The sequence below is a fragment of the Pezoporus flaviventris genome, unplaced genomic scaffold, assembly GCF_033815535.1.
Source record: "Pezoporus flaviventris isolate CSIRO_AGI_PZ_B2104156 unplaced genomic scaffold, CSIRO_AGI_Pfla_v1 ptg000029l, whole genome shotgun sequence".
NCBI lineage: Eukaryota > Metazoa > Chordata > Aves > Psittaciformes > Psittacidae > Pezoporus > Pezoporus flaviventris.
The window spans coordinates 8,673,981-8,691,172 of NW_026892577.1; the positions used below are offsets into that span (position 1 = coordinate 8,673,981).

At 40.3% G+C, this 17,192-nt stretch overlaps 1 long non-coding RNA gene across 1 annotated transcript in view; it reads left to right on the forward strand.

Annotated features, from left to right (window-relative positions):
- The first annotated feature begins 2,685 nt into the window (after positions 1–2,685).
- LOC133272432 (uncharacterized) overlaps positions 2,686–17,192 on the forward strand; it is a 51,369-nt gene continuing 36,862 nt past the window's right edge. The window contains exons 1-2 of the long non-coding RNA XR_009744418.1: positions 2,686–3,335; positions 3,458–3,611. This is a non-coding gene — a long non-coding RNA (uncharacterized LOC133272432). The remainder of the gene's footprint in view (positions 3,336–3,457; positions 3,612–17,192) is intronic.

Consider the following 17,192-nt stretch of genomic DNA (forward strand, 5'->3'; position numbering starts at 1 on the left):
AGGAACTGAATCACCTGTGAAACAGGGCAGAGCAAAATCACAAAATCAAGCCCCAGCACTATTTTATTTTTATCTGTTTTTTGAGGGAGGATTATTTTGCAGATTTTTATCAAAATACGCATTGACAAATAAAATCCCCCCTAAAAATAATTTTTGCTAGACATGCTTTCATTATGTAGAAACTCCTTGTTTGTGCTTCAAAAATGCATTAACATGCTGCTAAAACCACAGAAAATAATACAAATTAAAGCAATTGTTGTTTGTGGCTTCCAGAGCCCTAGGGGTTTTGCCAGGAAAGGAGCAAATTCAGGGTCTTGATTAATTAGGGTCTTAGAGGTGAGATGGAGCAAAGACTAAGAGACAAATACATAGGGGTACAATAGGAAAAGAAAATGCAACCACATGGATAACCATCCTTTTTGGATGTCAAAGTATCTCTTCTTGAGTTTCAAAGGGACTGCCAGGTGGAATTGTCTGATCTTTGGCTACCAACTGTGATCTAACACCCCTTGAAGGTGGAGCTCTTATTTGAGCATCTCTTTTCAAAAAGGAATGTACTTTCTGAAGGCAAAGGAAATGATAAAAGTATTTTGGGTTGAATTTTGCATTAAAGTGAAAAAGGGTTAATTTTGGAAAGAAAAAAAAAAGAAAAAATGAGTACAATTTCTGTTATATCACTGAGTTTTTATTTGTTGACCAAATGAAAGCTCAGCAGAGAACGCAGGTTAACACAAACATTTCAACCCTTGCTGCCCTTCGGTCATTACTAAAATAAATCATCTCTGCATATATTGAAAAAACAATTTTCATTGTTGTTTCATTAAATCTTGCATTATTACAGCTGCCATGATCCATTTTCACGCTGGGGAATTGCAACATGACTGTGCTGTGGCCTCCACTGGATGATGCACAGTGCCAGGCACATCCTCCAAAGAGTATATTCTTTATTTGCTAAGAGAAAATATTAGCACAAAAGGACTGAATGAGATACACTCAGTTTGGTTTTCCTAAACAAAAGGTGTTTGTTGCTTCTACCACTGAGGTTTAAACTCCCTCGAGTGAGTTTTGAAGTGGTCTGCAGGAATTAGCCATCAGATGGAAGGGTTTTCTCTTGAGGTTTTGTTGAAGAGGGGGAACTGAGCTGCAAATCATCCCTTCTTATTCCAAAGTGTGTGAGTATTTCATACTGAGGCAAAGCAATTTTATTTATGCTTACGAAAGGGATGGAGGGTGGGAGGAAGGTCAGCACCTTCAAGTGTCTTCATTTTGGCCGTTGCAAGGCACTCTGCACCTGATCACTTCCTCACCTCAGGACTTCTCCATTCCACAGGGCTCCTTCCAGCTGCCATTGGGTCCCCACTGGCTCCCTTTCCCCATCTCCAGCCTCTGAGACAGCCAAGCCTGGTTCTGTCTGCAAATCAAGAAAAAAAGGAGTAGGCTTTTACACAGTTTTCACTGAAGCTCTCTTGCTATCTTTCATGGCAACTTGATGAAGGATACGGTTCAAAAATATTCAGTGCATAAATAGGGATCTCAAATCATGTTACACTTTGAAATGACACCTAACACCCTCTGAAAGTTAAATGGATCAACAGGAATTTTGGTGAAATTTTAAACATTTGACAGGCCAGCCCTAAGTATTACTCTCTTTATTTATGTGGGAAAATGATTCATTTACGGAATCTTGAAGTCTTCTGCAAACATCTTACTGTAGAGCAAACTTTGCCATTCCTTCCTCTGTGCCATTGGTGGTTGTAATTGTGCAGCACCTTAGCAGGTGGCAAATTCATATGCCCAGAAAAAATAAGATAGAAATGAAGACTAATTCATGGTGTCACTAAAGGAAACAGCCCCAGAAACAGCTTGCTAGAGGACGACTGCCATGGACTCTCAGCCTATGTCGTACATATTTCAGATCCATCAATATTTTCCTTTACAGAGGCACCAGCGTGGGAGTACTGAAAGAAAGAGGAAATAAACAGGCTGTGTTAGTTTGTCTGGCTTCCTGGAAAGTGATAAATTGCTCAAATGCTGCTGGGGCCTTTGCTGAACACACAGCCCTGGGGAACCAGCTCAGCCTGTCTCACTGATAGACAGTCTCTCCGTGGGTAGCAGAACAACACTGACACCTATGAGCAAGGTGCCTCAAACTCTTAGGTGTTTTATTTACTTTATTTTTATATAATTATGGAGTATTTTATGAGTCTTTTAGTTTTATGTGTTTAAGGTACAATGACCACTTACGGTTTTTACAGCTTTTTCCCAAAACCATGAGAATTATTAAGTCTATACTTTGTAAAAGAGTTAATCACATGAAACTCACATGGCTCCTGGAGGTGACATCTTATCAAAATCATTGAGTGGTTCTGAGATTCATTAGTATTATGATCTTTGACAGGATCAGTCTCCATAAACATACCAGTAAGTATAAGGACAGGTCTACGGTCAAGCAGACTGAACAAGTGACTTGGGCTTGAGCCTGCAGAGGGTTATAAAACAGTTACTGCCTACTCAGAGTTTTGAGTCCTGTGGAAGCTGGGCTGATGGTTGACAGTTGGGCATGAGGCTGCCGTGAGAAAAACTAGTAATTGCCTATGGGTGAATCAGCTCCCAGTTGTGGAGAGGAGCTGACCTTAGCCAGCAGGTCCTCTCCTGAACCCTTCTGAGAAACATCTTCTCTTCTGCTTCTGCTGCACATTGAAAGCAAACGTCTCTCCCTTTGTTACTTTCTTTTTGCTAATTTGAAGTTCATTTTGGTGTATGCAGAGGAAAGTCTTGTTCCACAACATGAGGTAGATTGAAGATGTGCAGAATAAGTATAGGGATTTTGTCCTGTTCATCCTAAAAGGAAAACAGAAAAGCTAATACATCTGTAAAGGAGAGAAGTGGTACTAGTGGGTGTATTTCTGTCAGTATTATGTTGCATGGAGGCTAAAACTGTTTCTATGAGAAATCTCTCAGTGCTTTCCTCTTGTAGCAAACAAGGAAAGTGACAGCCTGTGAAACACAAGGTACTGTTTGCTTTAATTAGGGTTTATCTCCCATTATACCTTAGTTGAGAACAAGATGGCATTAGCAGAGATGCAGAGGGTTTCCTCATGTATCTGAAATGAGATTTGTGGTTTTCTTTTTGCTTGTTCTTCCTCACAGATTTTGGATCTATTAAATAGAGTCACAAGGCATTATTAGTGCTCTGCTCTGTGGGCATCTATGAATCCTGCAGCTGCTCCACTAGCTGTACGTTGTCTTTCTCCCAGTTAATCTAAGCTGTGCAGACAAGCCATATCAATCAAACCATGCTCTTAAATTGAGCTGCTTCCAGCCACATGGAAAAGGTAAGGTATCACCATCTTCCTGTAGTAATCAAACCTCCCTTCTAAGGCACAGAGAATAAAACCAAAAACCTTTCTGTCTCTTTGCTTGCAAGTCAGCATTTGTTTTCTCAGTTTGGCTACAGCCCAGGCCCTGCTGTCAGTTGAGCTGGCCATGAATCGTGGTTCACACCATACAACGTGTGGCCCTCTTCTCACATAGGATAACAAGCTGAGGTGAAGACAGCAAGCACCCAAGGGCAGCAGCAGCCTGAGGTGGCTCCTGCTGTGACAGCAAAGGTGAGGGTGTTCCCTTCCATGTCCCCAGCACATGGATGAGTCTCTCTGATATGATCTACACTTCTCATTACCCAGGGCAAAGGATGGGGTGTGAAACCTGATGGCATCATCCACTCCATGAAATGGTAGCATGGCGATATCCAGGAGCAGGTCAGGCTCCTTGATGGCTGACTGTCACCCAATGCTGCCTTCCCAGACCATCTGTACAAATAGTGGTCATCTGCTTTACCAAGTCACCCCAACACTCGGTTAGGGGGCTTGACTGTTCAAGAGTGCTCTTCAGACTGTTCAGGACTGCTCCTTCAGTGACACCCAGACAGGTGTCACTGGAGGGGCAGAAAGACAGGTTTTACGATGCATTTTTACAGTGCTTCAGAAATGGAAATGGAGGTATCCTCTCTGCATCTAATCCCCTGCATTACCATTTATATCCTCCACAACATCACTTGGTTAGAAAGCTCAGTTCTGTTGCAAACAGGATCTGAAAATAACCCATGTTTTACATTATTTACTTTCTTTTCATTAGATGTTGACCAGAGCATCCTGCTATTTTGACATGCAAACCTATCACCTGCCTTTTAAATTTACCACTCTCCCTGCCCACAAATACATCTGGCAATTACAAAATCAAGAAAATATACACATACACTTTCTGTTAATTTAATTTTTAATAACATTTTCTGCTCTGATTTTATTTTGTAAGTCTCTATTTACTTTTAATTTGGCATCTGACCAATTGAAATAATGTTCTATTTATGCTTTTCAGCAAATGGTTTTGGCTTTGAATTCTGAGCATTTCATTCATGGCTATTTGTTCTGGTATTTAGCAGCTTGCCTGCTTTGTAACTTCTGAAGGAGAATATTACAAATGTGTGGACACTTATTAGCTCTTGGACTTAAAAAAAAAAAAATCAAATGAGAGACACATTTTAATATTCAGTTTTTCATTTATCCGATCAGATGGCCTATGAGGGTGCATTGTGGCTGATATACTGAGGAGAATATTTCCTTTACATGATGATCTTCAGGACAGTCTGTGTCTGTGTGTGTTTCTTTACATGTTTGTGTGTCTTCAAGATCCGTCACTTCACATATGAGCCTGATACTGGCACAGACATGTCTACCCAGTCTCCTTCTCTAAGTAAATGATGTGATATCAAGCAAGGAAGTTGCAACTGTACACTGAAGAAATTCACAAAAAGCAATAAATGGGAGCATAGAGCAAAAATTACTCAGTGAGATTGCCTGTTCTGAAACTAGATAGACATGTAGGTCCCCTCGGACCTTGGATTATATGTATGTGGGAAACCCAGCACCCTGCTAATTGTGAAACATGCTTTTGTGTAAAAGTGTCTTCATTAACCCCTGGAGCAAGAAAGAAATCAACATGCAGGAAAAGTGTTAGAACTAAAATGTTAGGCCTGAAATATCAGAACTAAAGCTTCCTCTTTTACTCATCTTCAGAAGCATCTTATTCTAATAACATTGCCCCTCAACGTAGGAGAGCTGCAGCTGTAACTCTACTTGAGTAGAGGTTTAGAACTTCCAGAAAGATTTTGGAAAAAGGTACTTGTGAAAAAGTGAAAAAAAACCAAAACAGAAATAAGGACTTCTGAAATTTCATTTGAAAGATTGTTCTGATTTACCACACAAACAGCATGACTCGCTGTGGTGATGATATAAACATATCTTTGCTGTCTTTTAGCTTAACGTCAGAATTGGTCAGTGCTTGTTAATCACATCCTCTCTTTAGACCTGGTGGTGATTTTACTTGGTGTAATTTATAATTTAATGTTTTAAAATCCTCATCCAAGTTTACATGCAAAATTCCTCACTTTAAATCCTTAATTGTCATGTCCTACTGATGAGTGAAGTTGATTACATTGTGTCCTGTGATCTTTAAAAAACAGTTACGCTCTCCCTTGTTGTCAAGAGCATTTGACAGTGTAAAGAACTATTATTATAGTCCTCTCTTACTTTTTTGGATTAACTAGACCTCATTCCTATTGCCTTTCCTCATAGGTCATGTTTCCTCTTTCCTTTGGACTTTCTCCATTTTGTCTAAATAGCTGTTAATGTAGGATGTCTAAATTATAACCTACTGCAAGGCCTCATGAGGGCATTCAAATAATTGCATTGTAAGTCTTGCAAATTTCACAACAGAAAAAAAAAGGGTCCAGTGAAGGTTACTGACTACAGAGAGACCACCTTCCCTGAGCTTCACGTTGGTGGCAGCCAAAAGCCCATTTTGGAAAGCAGTCTACCATTTTAAAAGCAGTGTGCTACTGAATTCCATTAATCTTGTGGCCTTCAAAGATCCTCAGAGCCTGATCTGCAACCTGGCTGCACAGCCAGCTCCTCCTCACTGCACTTCACTGAGTCTGGCTTTTGTTTTCTCACTGGGACATCTTGCATGTATCTGTCCTGAGTTTAATCTGCTTAATTATAGTCCAGCTCCCTCCTATTTAAACATCATCTACCAAATGCAAAGAAAAAAATAGCTGTTTCTTTCCGCAGGGCAGTTGTTCCTCTCTCACACATTTGACGTATCTTTTTAAACCTCAGTTGTGCACACAGTGAAGGTCCTAAAAAACAGAGCTTTTCCAACAGGGTCAGTAAATATGCTGTGCAATTAAGATGTGTAAAACAAAGATCTACAGGTCTGGCCATCTGTTTTGACTTGTCTGGCTAGGACAATTGCCCCACAACAAGCCTATGTTTAATGCTTGCATGTGGTCTCTGGTTTGTCAATGCTCATGCCCATCTGTTTGGAGGGCATGATGCCCATTACATGTTGCTGAGGAACTTGGCATCACTTTGGGCATGGAGAGGCTTGTGCAGGCAGTCCACACAGGCTTGCTGGGTTGCATCTGTTCTTCTGGATTTCCCACTGATGTGTTTTCTGGCTGTGCCAGCACAGCTGCTGCATATCTAATGTTTATCCTCATGCCTGCTAAAAGGCCTGTGCCAAGGAAATCTAACGAGGAACAGGGAGAGACTTGGAAAGCAAGACAGGAGTTTGTGGCAACTGGCTTTCTTGGGCTCTGCTACAGGGAGCTCAGTTGAGTGATTTAAACCCAGAAGCACCCTCCCTAAAGCTCTGCTGCTGTACCAGGCTTGATAGAAGGGCTTGGTGTTGGTAAAGAAGACAGAAGAGGATTCAGAGCTGTCACCCCACAGAGGGAACCTTGTCACTGTGGCAGAGACCCACATAGTCCTGTTTGCTTTATGCCTAGAAAGCATGTTCCAAGGGCTTTTCTGCAGATCCAGCCTCTACACTAAGAAAGTTCACTATGAGATTGATTTTTCACTCCTAGATATCACCTGAGTTAGTGCTGGTATATGTGAAAATGTAAGAATGATCATAAGAGATCAGAAAACAGGGCCATCAGACCCAGTATCTTTTCTTTATCCCCATTCCTAGTTGTGAATAAGAACAGTGAATGCTGGATACTGCTGGCCAGAAAGTCCTACCTTCCACTTACCAGCAGCACAGGCATTCCCTAAGCCAGAAGGAATCTTCATATTCTATAGCTCTCAAAGGATTTCTACATGTGAATTCATACAGTTGCTTTTGAACCTGGGTCGGTCTGAATAACCAGTTTTCCATGGCAAGGAGTCCCATCACTGAAGTACATGGTGCCTGAAGAATGACTGCCGCCTACTAATATCCAAGACAGCAGAAAGAATACCTATTTATTCACTTTGTACCTCAGCATCCTTTACATGCCTAAACACCCTACTTGATTCCCAGGGTGCTGGGAGCTTGGCAGTGCCTTAAATATACAGATGCCACAACTCAGAACAGCTTCAGTCCACAAAGGTTATTGCTCTTGCTTGACCTACACCTTGTATGTCCTTGGCTACACAGTGATTCAGCTTTAGAAGGAAGAAGAGCAAAGCTGCTTCCTTCTCTCTGGCCTCAATATCTGTTAAACCAGTGATCGAGCCCAGTTTAGGAAAAATGTGAGTTCAAATTCAGGCAGGCTGAGGGGGAGCTAATGACTCATGTCTTGCAGTTCTTGGGCAGGTCCCTAAGCCATCTGTTGGAAAGTCTGTGACTTTTCTCACTGTTTTCCCCCAGAAAGAGCTGTAAAAGTTGCTTTCCTTCTGCAGTCAACGTAAGAGTCTGAAGCTTAACATTATCAACAACTCAGTTAAATGAAAGAATCTCGCCCTGTGCCATAATTAAAATAATAACTGTAGTGATTGATTACTTATATGTCAGTGTTGTTTTGCAGCCCCAGCTGTGCAGCCAGGGAGACAAAAACTTACAAGCACAGAATAAGAAGGCAAAGATCGGTATTAAAAGTTTATAATCACTACTGTTTTGCTTCCAGAACTTGAAGTTTCCATCTTCAGCTACAGAGCCTTTTCCTGGAGGTTGCTTGTGAGTGTGTTATGAGCCATTCCTTGTTCTTGCACCGTAACCCTATAAGAATTGAAGTATTTGCAGAAAATCATACAGGCTAGACAAACTCAGAAATTCACCCCAAATTTGTCTCAAGTTTGAGTCTTGTTATTGTTGTGTCTGCTTGTCCTCTTGTACCAGAGGAAGCTGCATTAAGCAGAAAAAATAATTTAATTAAGTCATTGCTGATAAAGGAGAGATAGCAAGATAAAAGACTGTTTAGATATGAGATCTTATTAGACACCCTGTTACAGTCCACAGCCTATCTAGGCCAGAGAGGATGTGCATAAATACATGCATAAAAATTACAGCGTTTTGACAATCTAGTTATGCTATTTCTCCAAGTAACATGCATTGTCTTAGCTGAAGGTCTCTCTGACTCAGGCATCTGGTGTAGACTTATCACGAAAATTGGATTTGGCCTCAAAGCTGTAGTAACACCTGAAAACTTAACTTTGATAAAGATGGTAGGATTTGAAGAAGAGGTGCTGTGGCCACAAGAATGAGAAAGGAAGCTTGTTGAATAGCTGTCACTTTTTTTTAATGGCCTCCTTTGAATGTCTTTGGAGCTGGGAAGCTCAGTCTCTGCTTCTACAGAAGCTTTTATATCCATTTCTTATTTAAGTGCTTGTTTGAGGTGGAAATTGACAATCTTGGAGGCTGCTGCTAAAAACTCTGAGCAACCTTAAAAAAATTGAGGTTTAGGGTAGAGGAGAAGATAAAACTGAGATGCGTGGGGGACACAACATTCTGAAACACAGCCCCAGTGTAGAGGTTTCAAATGCCAGCATCATTTGAATAGTACAAAGACCTTTTCTCTGTAAGACTGCACAGTTCAGTACTGCTGACTCTGTCTTTAGTAAACTTCTACCCAGCATCCTGCCTAGTCAGAGGATAGCTTCGTCACTTAGACATTTATTTTGTACTTCATTTCCCACCTTCTTTGTTTTTCTTCCTTTTGTCACATCTTCTTGATTTAACAAAAACTGTACATTGATCCAAGATTGACAAAGAAATTTTTAAAAGAACCAAACCTTGCAAGCAATAAACATGGGTAGCTCCAAAACAGTCTGAGCAAAAAAGGTCTATTTGGAGTTTGTGTGTTTGGTTTTTAAGTTAGGGTAAATATTTTCCATTAAATCCTTGCTTGGGAATGTTCTGCAGCAGGGATTTCAAATGTATTTTTAACCCTCATAAATTTATGTGATGAATGTATTCATGGAAAGCTGAAAATAAAGTGGAGAAGCAGATGAAAAACCTTGCACTCAAGCTTCTGGGTGACAGATTTAGGTACAGTTCTGACAAACTTCCCATGTCACATTAGGCAAAGCAGTAAAACTGTTTTGTGCCTCAGACTTGGACTTTGGACTTTAAAACACTGTTTTGTAAGAAAAAGTCAGAATGAAACTGGTACAACTCAAAGAAGTTGATGTTCATTTAAAAGTGTACCAAGAAGAGGAGGTATTCCAGGAAGGTGAATTGCAGAATTCCTCAGTGGTCTAAAATTTTTGTCCTGAAATGTTATATTCAAGACCATTCAAGTCTCTGTGACCCATATGGGAAGAGTGATGGAAACTTCTCCATCTCTCATAAGCTTCATAGCTTAACAGTCAGAATTCATGGAAGCCTCTTCCACATCCAGAGGAAATATTTCCTAATGTATTAGATTCACCTCCTCCCATCGCAGTCCTTCCCACAACTCAAATCTGTTGTCCTAGTTCTACTTCTCGTCCTCCCAAGGGAAGGACTCTGGAAGGGTACGAATGAAACACGTAGGTCCTGTAGAATGATTAAGGGTCTGCAGCATCTCACATATGAGGAAAGGCTGAGGGAGCTGGGCCAGTTCAGCCGAGAGCAGGGAAGGCTCAGACACGATCTGATCAATGTGTAGAAAAAACATCTGAAGGGAAGATGTCAAGAGGATGGGGCCAGACTTTGCAATAGTGCAAGGCAATAGGACAAGACGCAAAGAGCAGAAATGAAAACACAGGAAGTTTCACTTAGACATGAGGAAGAACTTCTTTACTGTGAGGCTGACTAAGCATTGGTATAGGTCGCCCAGTGAGTTTTCCTTCCCTGCAGATATTCAAGAGCTGTCTGGACATAATCCTGAGTAACGTGTTCAAGGTGACCATGCTTGAACAGGGAAGTTGGACTAGATGACCTCCAGTGGTCCCTTCCAGCCCTTCTGCAATGCTGCAGTTAAGAGGACAGTACATATGAAGGTTGCATACTTATTTCACAGTCCCTGTTCCATTCCAGAGTGAGTAAAATAATGATGAGAGTTTGTTTTTAACTGGATTGTATTCAGGATTTATGGGCATTCACTGACACAGTAAGCAAAATGCCATTTGTAGTGCTAATCACCTGATAATTAGCCCGTACTGCTCCAAAGCATAGCTGAAAGTGCAAAGAGACCTTGTTTAATCAGAGTCCCCTGACAAGCTTCCTGATGTACTTCCTCTCACATCCCCTTCCCTTAAAACCCATTGCTGATTGGGTTGTAGAGTGTCAGCCCTGCTTGTCCTTCCAGCACTTTGCACTAAATGCAATCAGCCTGCAAGATTCGTGTCTGAGCTACAAAATCAGGGCCCTGGAACCTCACCTCTCCATATTTTTTTATCCATTATAAATTGGCAGAAAAATGTTTAATTTCTTGAGTGATACATTTCCAGCAAATATACTGGCTGTCCCACCATCTGCTTCAAATTCTGCTCATACTAAATTCTGAATGAAGAGGTGAAATAAAATAGCTTTACATAGAAATCTAAGAGAAAAGTCACCTCACCATTCATTCTGTTCATTGACACTGATCTGGGCTGTGGGATGGAGTAAGGATGGAGCTGTCATATTGCAGCACAGCCTTTCCTTCCCCTGCTTTAACCTGTCGGCAGCACTATTGCATCTGGCCCTGGACCAAACCCTAACATATGTGACAGATTTTTTTAGAAGCTTCTGGGACATATCAAAGGCAGCAAAAAGGCAGATGAAAGACAGAGGAGGAAGGGAAGAGGAATAGGTGAACTATAGTGCCATGGGAAAGCTCAGGAATAGGACTATGTGGAGTACTTAGGAAAGGATGGAACAGATGACAAAGAGCAGATGGAGCTGGAAGGCAGGGATTTGGATCCCAGACTTTACTCTCTCTGTGGCCTTTGGCAAGCCACATAGTTAGGTGATGCTAGAGTTGTCAGATATATCAGCTATTCTGCAGAGGGATGGTTGGGATCATATTACCCAAATTAGTCACTAACGCTGAGTTGCAGACCCCCACTTAGTCTTATGTGAGTGGCACTGGAGTGAGTACAGTGCAGCCCTGCCTGGAAACAGCATGAATGCAGAGGTGTAGGGGTGGTAGAGAAAAACAGGGAGGAGGGAGTTCAGAGGTGGTGCTGTAAGACTCTCATGAAACATTTAATCTCTTTGTTTTCTCTTTTATTATCAGTATTATTCTTCCCAAATGGGTTAATGACAAAATAAATTAAAAAGGATGAGGTGCTCTGAGAGTAGAGTCATTATCAAAATCAAACTTTGCTTGTTTAAAATACTGTGTAACAGCTGTGAAAGTTTCCCTCACCCTTGCTTACATCCAGCATAGATTTATTGGCAGTTCTCTTTTCATTGTTGAAGCTATATTCAATTTTACTAGCAACAATGTATTGTGATTTGAGCGAATTGAATTTTCTTTTCCATTCAAAAATGATTAGGTGTGCAATGTAGAACTGAATAATAAGCAGCCTTCATAAATATTTTGCCTGTGGTTAGACAGCATCTTGTGCCTTCATCACTGCTGTACACAGAATGTATCATTCTAGGGACTCAATAAGGTTGAGCCAAATGGTCACTCCTGCTTAATTATGCCAGATTCTATACAAACATTGTAACGTTAGAATAGAATTCCTACTCAGATCCTAAATATGGGATCCTAAGGAGAAAAATCTCACTCTTCCAGTTAGAAAAATAAATGAAAATCAGGTAATGCAAATGAGGTTGGTTTCATTTTCCCATTATACAGTTCTGTACCTAGGTTATGGTTCTACTTTTAAGGGGAAAGTCTGCAGGTTAGGTTGTTAGAGGTAGGGAGCAGGGATGATCTGAACCTCATCAAACTCAATGAGACTCTTTCTATCTGCCTTCAAAACATGTTTGAGCATTCGTTTTCAAGAAGGGTCTAGTTTCCAAAGAAACAGTGTTTCTCAGGGTCAAGGCAATGTGTCCGGTATTGGAGTCCTCAGCATCTTGTTACTTCCCATCTGAGTCTTTCAAAATGCACAGCTAAACAGATGAGCGGTAGCAGAGCTGGTAAAATACCCAGTCTCTAGACCCCAGAATTTCCACCCCCCACAACACTCACACACACATCATCACAGCATTGCTTAACCTTTTGCTTCCTCCTGCTGTCAAACTTATGAGAGGGAAAACAGCATTAAAGTCAGAGAAGACTGGAAAGGAAAGGAGGCTGCTCAGTTTATTACTCTTGATTAGCAGAAAATTATTCTCCTAACATTTACTTTCCCTTCATTTATGTAAGAGTGATTACATGCAAATAGCACTTAAAAACATCAGGGTTTTAATAATAGTTTTATTTACCGTTGTAATTGCTTCTGTAGCATCTCTGAAGTCTGAAACACACCTCTCCTGACACAAAATCAAATGAGCAGCCTTGCATCTTTCTCTCTTTCAAGTACACTCTCTAAAACAGTACAAAGAAAGATGAAAGAATGTCTTAGTTACTGTGTGGTCCAATCTCAAAGACTGTACCCATATTCTCATCTGGTAAAGCCTAAAGACACTTTTTAATTTCCTATTCCCTCAGAAGCTTCTCAAGCAAACCTGTTTACTTAGCTAACCTGTTGATCCACTTGTCCCTTGTACTTGGCTTTCCACAATCACATCTGAATTCTAGAAGTTCTCACTGCTACGATTGTAGAGTCGGGGTGTCATCGAAGTGTAAGGGCTTTTGCTCAGCCATACTCCCATGAAGGAACACCAGGGGTAGCATGGTGAAATTATCACTTGGCTGTTCATTGCTAAATGTTCTGTGAGCATTTTTCCTCCCCTCCTTTACCTCTAATTTGAATATTACTGAAAAATCCCCCATCAAAGAATACACTCTTACTTTCAGCTCCAGGTGGTGGTTTCTGTCTTACAAAATCCATGTCTGGGGCAAAGAGTGAGAGTCTGTTTCAAAAGAGGGGAATGAAGCATCTGTCCTCAGAGCACATTATTTGCATTCGGTGTTGTTCTGTCCTTGCCTTTCTTATGTTTCTTTCATAATTGCTGCTTATGCCACTTCCTTCTACATCTAAGAGCTAATCCAGGCTAAATTGTTCAGTAACAGAGCAGCCATGCTTTTCCAGAAGTACTGTATATCCATGAAGATTTCCCAGGATATCTATCAGTACAGATTCACTCTGTTTCTTTCCAATAAAATCTAGCACCGGTGGGAGCGCCAACAGCATCATCTCAAAGTGAACATGACCTTCTGGTGAAGGAACTCGAGCAACCTTCCTCATTTGGGATTAGAGCACGGTTTATGCCTCATTACTCTGCATAAATTTGCTACATGGGTTTCTGCAGGCATGCATATTTGGGCAACTTCACAGTATATAGAGATATTAATAAATAACTGCTTCCTTTAAGTAGAACCATGGTGCTGGGGAGTGGGAGTAAGGAAAGTATCCGATTTGCTGCATTCTTAGTAAGAGGCGCTTAAAAAAGAAAATAAAAGGCTTTTCTCAGCAAACCTTTAGGTCTCTGAGGAGTTACAAGGAGTAGATTTGTTAAAACCAGAATTGCCAATTTTGCACATTTTCTTCTGGAATACCATCACATTTTTAAACAAACTTTATTAGAATTCATATCCAGTTATGGAGCTGTACAGGGCTCCCTTAACAAGTATATTCTGGCTGGAGGCAATAAATCTGTCTTTGTCACTAATGATGTTTGTATTATTTTAACACTGTTGATACTGGGAATTTGCATGGAGGGCTGCAAGCAATCATAGTTCAATTTCGGCTCACCTGCCCTCCACCCTGAATAGAAAGTTTCCCGTGTGGATATCAGGAGCACAGTGGGGTATACCAGATTTGTTCAAGGACTTCAGCCACATAGTCTGGTAGCCAGAAAACCCCATTCCAACTCCAGTTATGCAACTAAGAACAACCTTTTGTCTAAACCCTACATAATGGCCCAAGTTGAATAATTTCACTGGTTTGTGCTAAGGCATCACTTGATTTTGAGAAAGTGCTGAACTCTTGGCAAGAAGACCTGACTACTAACTCTTCTCTCAAGCTGCTCATGATGCTTCTGCAATATTGAGGCAATAGCTGGAAGAAGCAAAGAAATTTTTCTTCAAGCAAAAAGTTATTTCATCCTCTTAATAGTGACATTTTGTCTTTGGGATTATCTCAAAAACTAATCACTTTACTATGAGATTTGTACAGGGAGTTTTGGAGAAACTAGCATTTAAAAATACTAGGAAGGACAGAAAATTGGTTTATAATGAGGGGAGGCGGAATAGAAATATATGGTTCATATTTTATTACCAAACTTAACCTTTTGAGTAATAATTTTTATGTACAATTATGGGATGCTCTTTTTGAGTGAATAATGTGATTATCTAAGATTGTTTTTCAGAATTACAGGATAGATTTATTGATAACCTAATTATGAAATTAACAAATTATGCAGACGTATAAAACATCATATTTTACATGATTTTGGCATCAAATCCAATATTTCATTAAGGCTTATAGTCATCAGGAGTTTTAGATCACTGACTTTATTGCTATGTAGAGTTTCAAGCTGGGCCCCCAGTACTGGGAAAAGTCACCAAGGAAACCTTAAGCCATGGGGGATGATCCTTCTAAATAACAAAAATTTAATAATTTTTAAAGTAATGAACATCAGTTCTTTACTGTTGGCATGTGAACATTGTAGCACTGTTTTTATACTTTTTTTCCTCTAGGGCAGAAAAACTCCCTCTATATTTTAAGCTGGAAACTAAGATCAATTTATTTTTTGAAGCAAGCAGCTAGCACTTGTACTGAAACCTCAGAGAGGATGGACTGACTGCAGTCATAAGCATGGGTTGTACAGCTGCTTTTTCTGCCACTGCTGCTTTAAGTGATGGCATTTGGTGATTTTAGTCCTCCCTCTTTGGCAAATGATTAGAAACATGTTGTTTCTTCTTCAAGCATTTCCCTTAAAGAAACTGAATTGGAAAGTGTAGACAGACACAGAATTTCTAGAGAAGATTCTCTCCTAAACTGATCCCAAGTCTCCTATTTCTAACATGGGTGTTCCTGATGAGCTACTCTACAATAAGAGGAGCACCCATGAGTCCCTATGATTACTTCTGCTATTTTATGCAGTGCTTCAAGTGACTACTAGGTTTAGAACTTACATGTGAGATTTAGCTAAGGCTACAGGCAGACGATATTAATGAGCAAAGTGGCAAACACAGCAATTTACTGATGATACTAGGTAGGCCCCAGATGGGGACTTTCAGAGTTGTCAAAGTTGATTAAGCAGTAATATCCTTTTGTGGGTACCAGAGTTGCATAAATTCACATCAGACCTCTGCCACATTTCCTCACATCTGAAATCAGGGACAAGAGGCTTCTGACTTCCAGAGAAGGTACACAGGATATTTAGGATGCTGTCATGCTTACATATCTATCCTCAGTTTCCTTCCATGACATAGGAGTAAGAGGATGGCACACATTTCTGTGCTCCGTTTTACCATCCCAGCTCTCTCTCTTGTGATGGCTTGAACAACAGGCGAAGATCAGTTTATGTACCACACTGAATTGTGAATTATAGTGATAGACACTCCTGGCCTAAGAATAGGGGTAGAAGCTGAAGGCTATTTACATAATTTTTTTTTCTTAGTCTTTGAAATCCATTGACTTCTCTGGGAGCAAGCTCAACACCTTCCTCTTCCTAACCTAGGTTGTTAGACCTACCACAGAATTTAAGGTCTTCTCTTATTCTCCAGCCCTAAAGAGTTAAGCACTGTGACCTGAGTGAGAAGAGCTCTGTTTATGACCCTCCACAGAAAGTAGGCATAATTCAGTTTTATTCCGGTTATAAAAGCTGCTTTATTTGATAAGCAGATAAGACATTCTGTCAGGAAATGGTTCTCAGCAGACACAAGTCTGCCAGGTTCAGAGAGTGGGTTGGATGCCTACTTGCACTTGATACCCTAAAGAAATGAGAGGGCTGTATCCCACCTGCTGTTGCCAGACTTTGGAGCCCAAGAACCATAACAAATGGTGCACAAGGAAAAAATATCACAGTGAAATAGAGAGGAGAAGAAAACTACTCACAGTAAATGAGAAAAAAAAATAAAGGTTAATTTTCCTTGGCAGATATTACTTAACTTTCTTGTTTGTTTTTTTTTTAGAGTGTAAATTTAACAATATTACCCAGGAATAGATTGAGTGTTTGAGAGAAAAGTCCACAGCTTTTGGCTCTAACAGACTACTAACTGGGGTCTGTAGTAATTAATTAAATTGTTCCTAATTAAACTTTTTCATGCTGGAATAATGAAACAGTCCATAATTCTGCCATATTTGCTGTAAAAATATGAAGTATTCCCTTTGCATTTGTAAGTATTCCTAATTGTTATTTTTAATCAAAGATCCTCCTGAACTTAAATCGTTCCATAAGTTTGGTGTGGCTAAAACACAAAAATTCCAGGTATTACTTGCAGGCAAGGTGATAATGTGATTAACTTTGCCATCTGGAGCCCTTCTTCAATACCATCACCTCTTCACAGACCAAATACTCAGATAACCATTTAGTTTAATCCTGAGTCAAGTCAGTGAACTCAGGATTAGAGTCCCCAGCCTGTGCGGTCAGTTCAGCAGAATGAACAAGAAACACCTTTTGACAGACAGTGACCCAAACTGTCACCCCATGACATGGTTTGTGTGTCCCCTTCCTGGCTTTGCCCAATGACTTACTTGCATGAAGACAGGTTCATTGAAATGTCACCAATATAACAGTCAGGGTTTTGTTGTAAGTAGTAGTGAGACCTCCAGCAAGATCAGACCTGACTTATGTAGAAAGAAAATCCCTTAAAAAAAGTCTTAGAGAGCATATCCTTTCTTCTTGATTTCTTTGAACAGCACAAACTATATTTTTCCTTCCCATATCAGGCC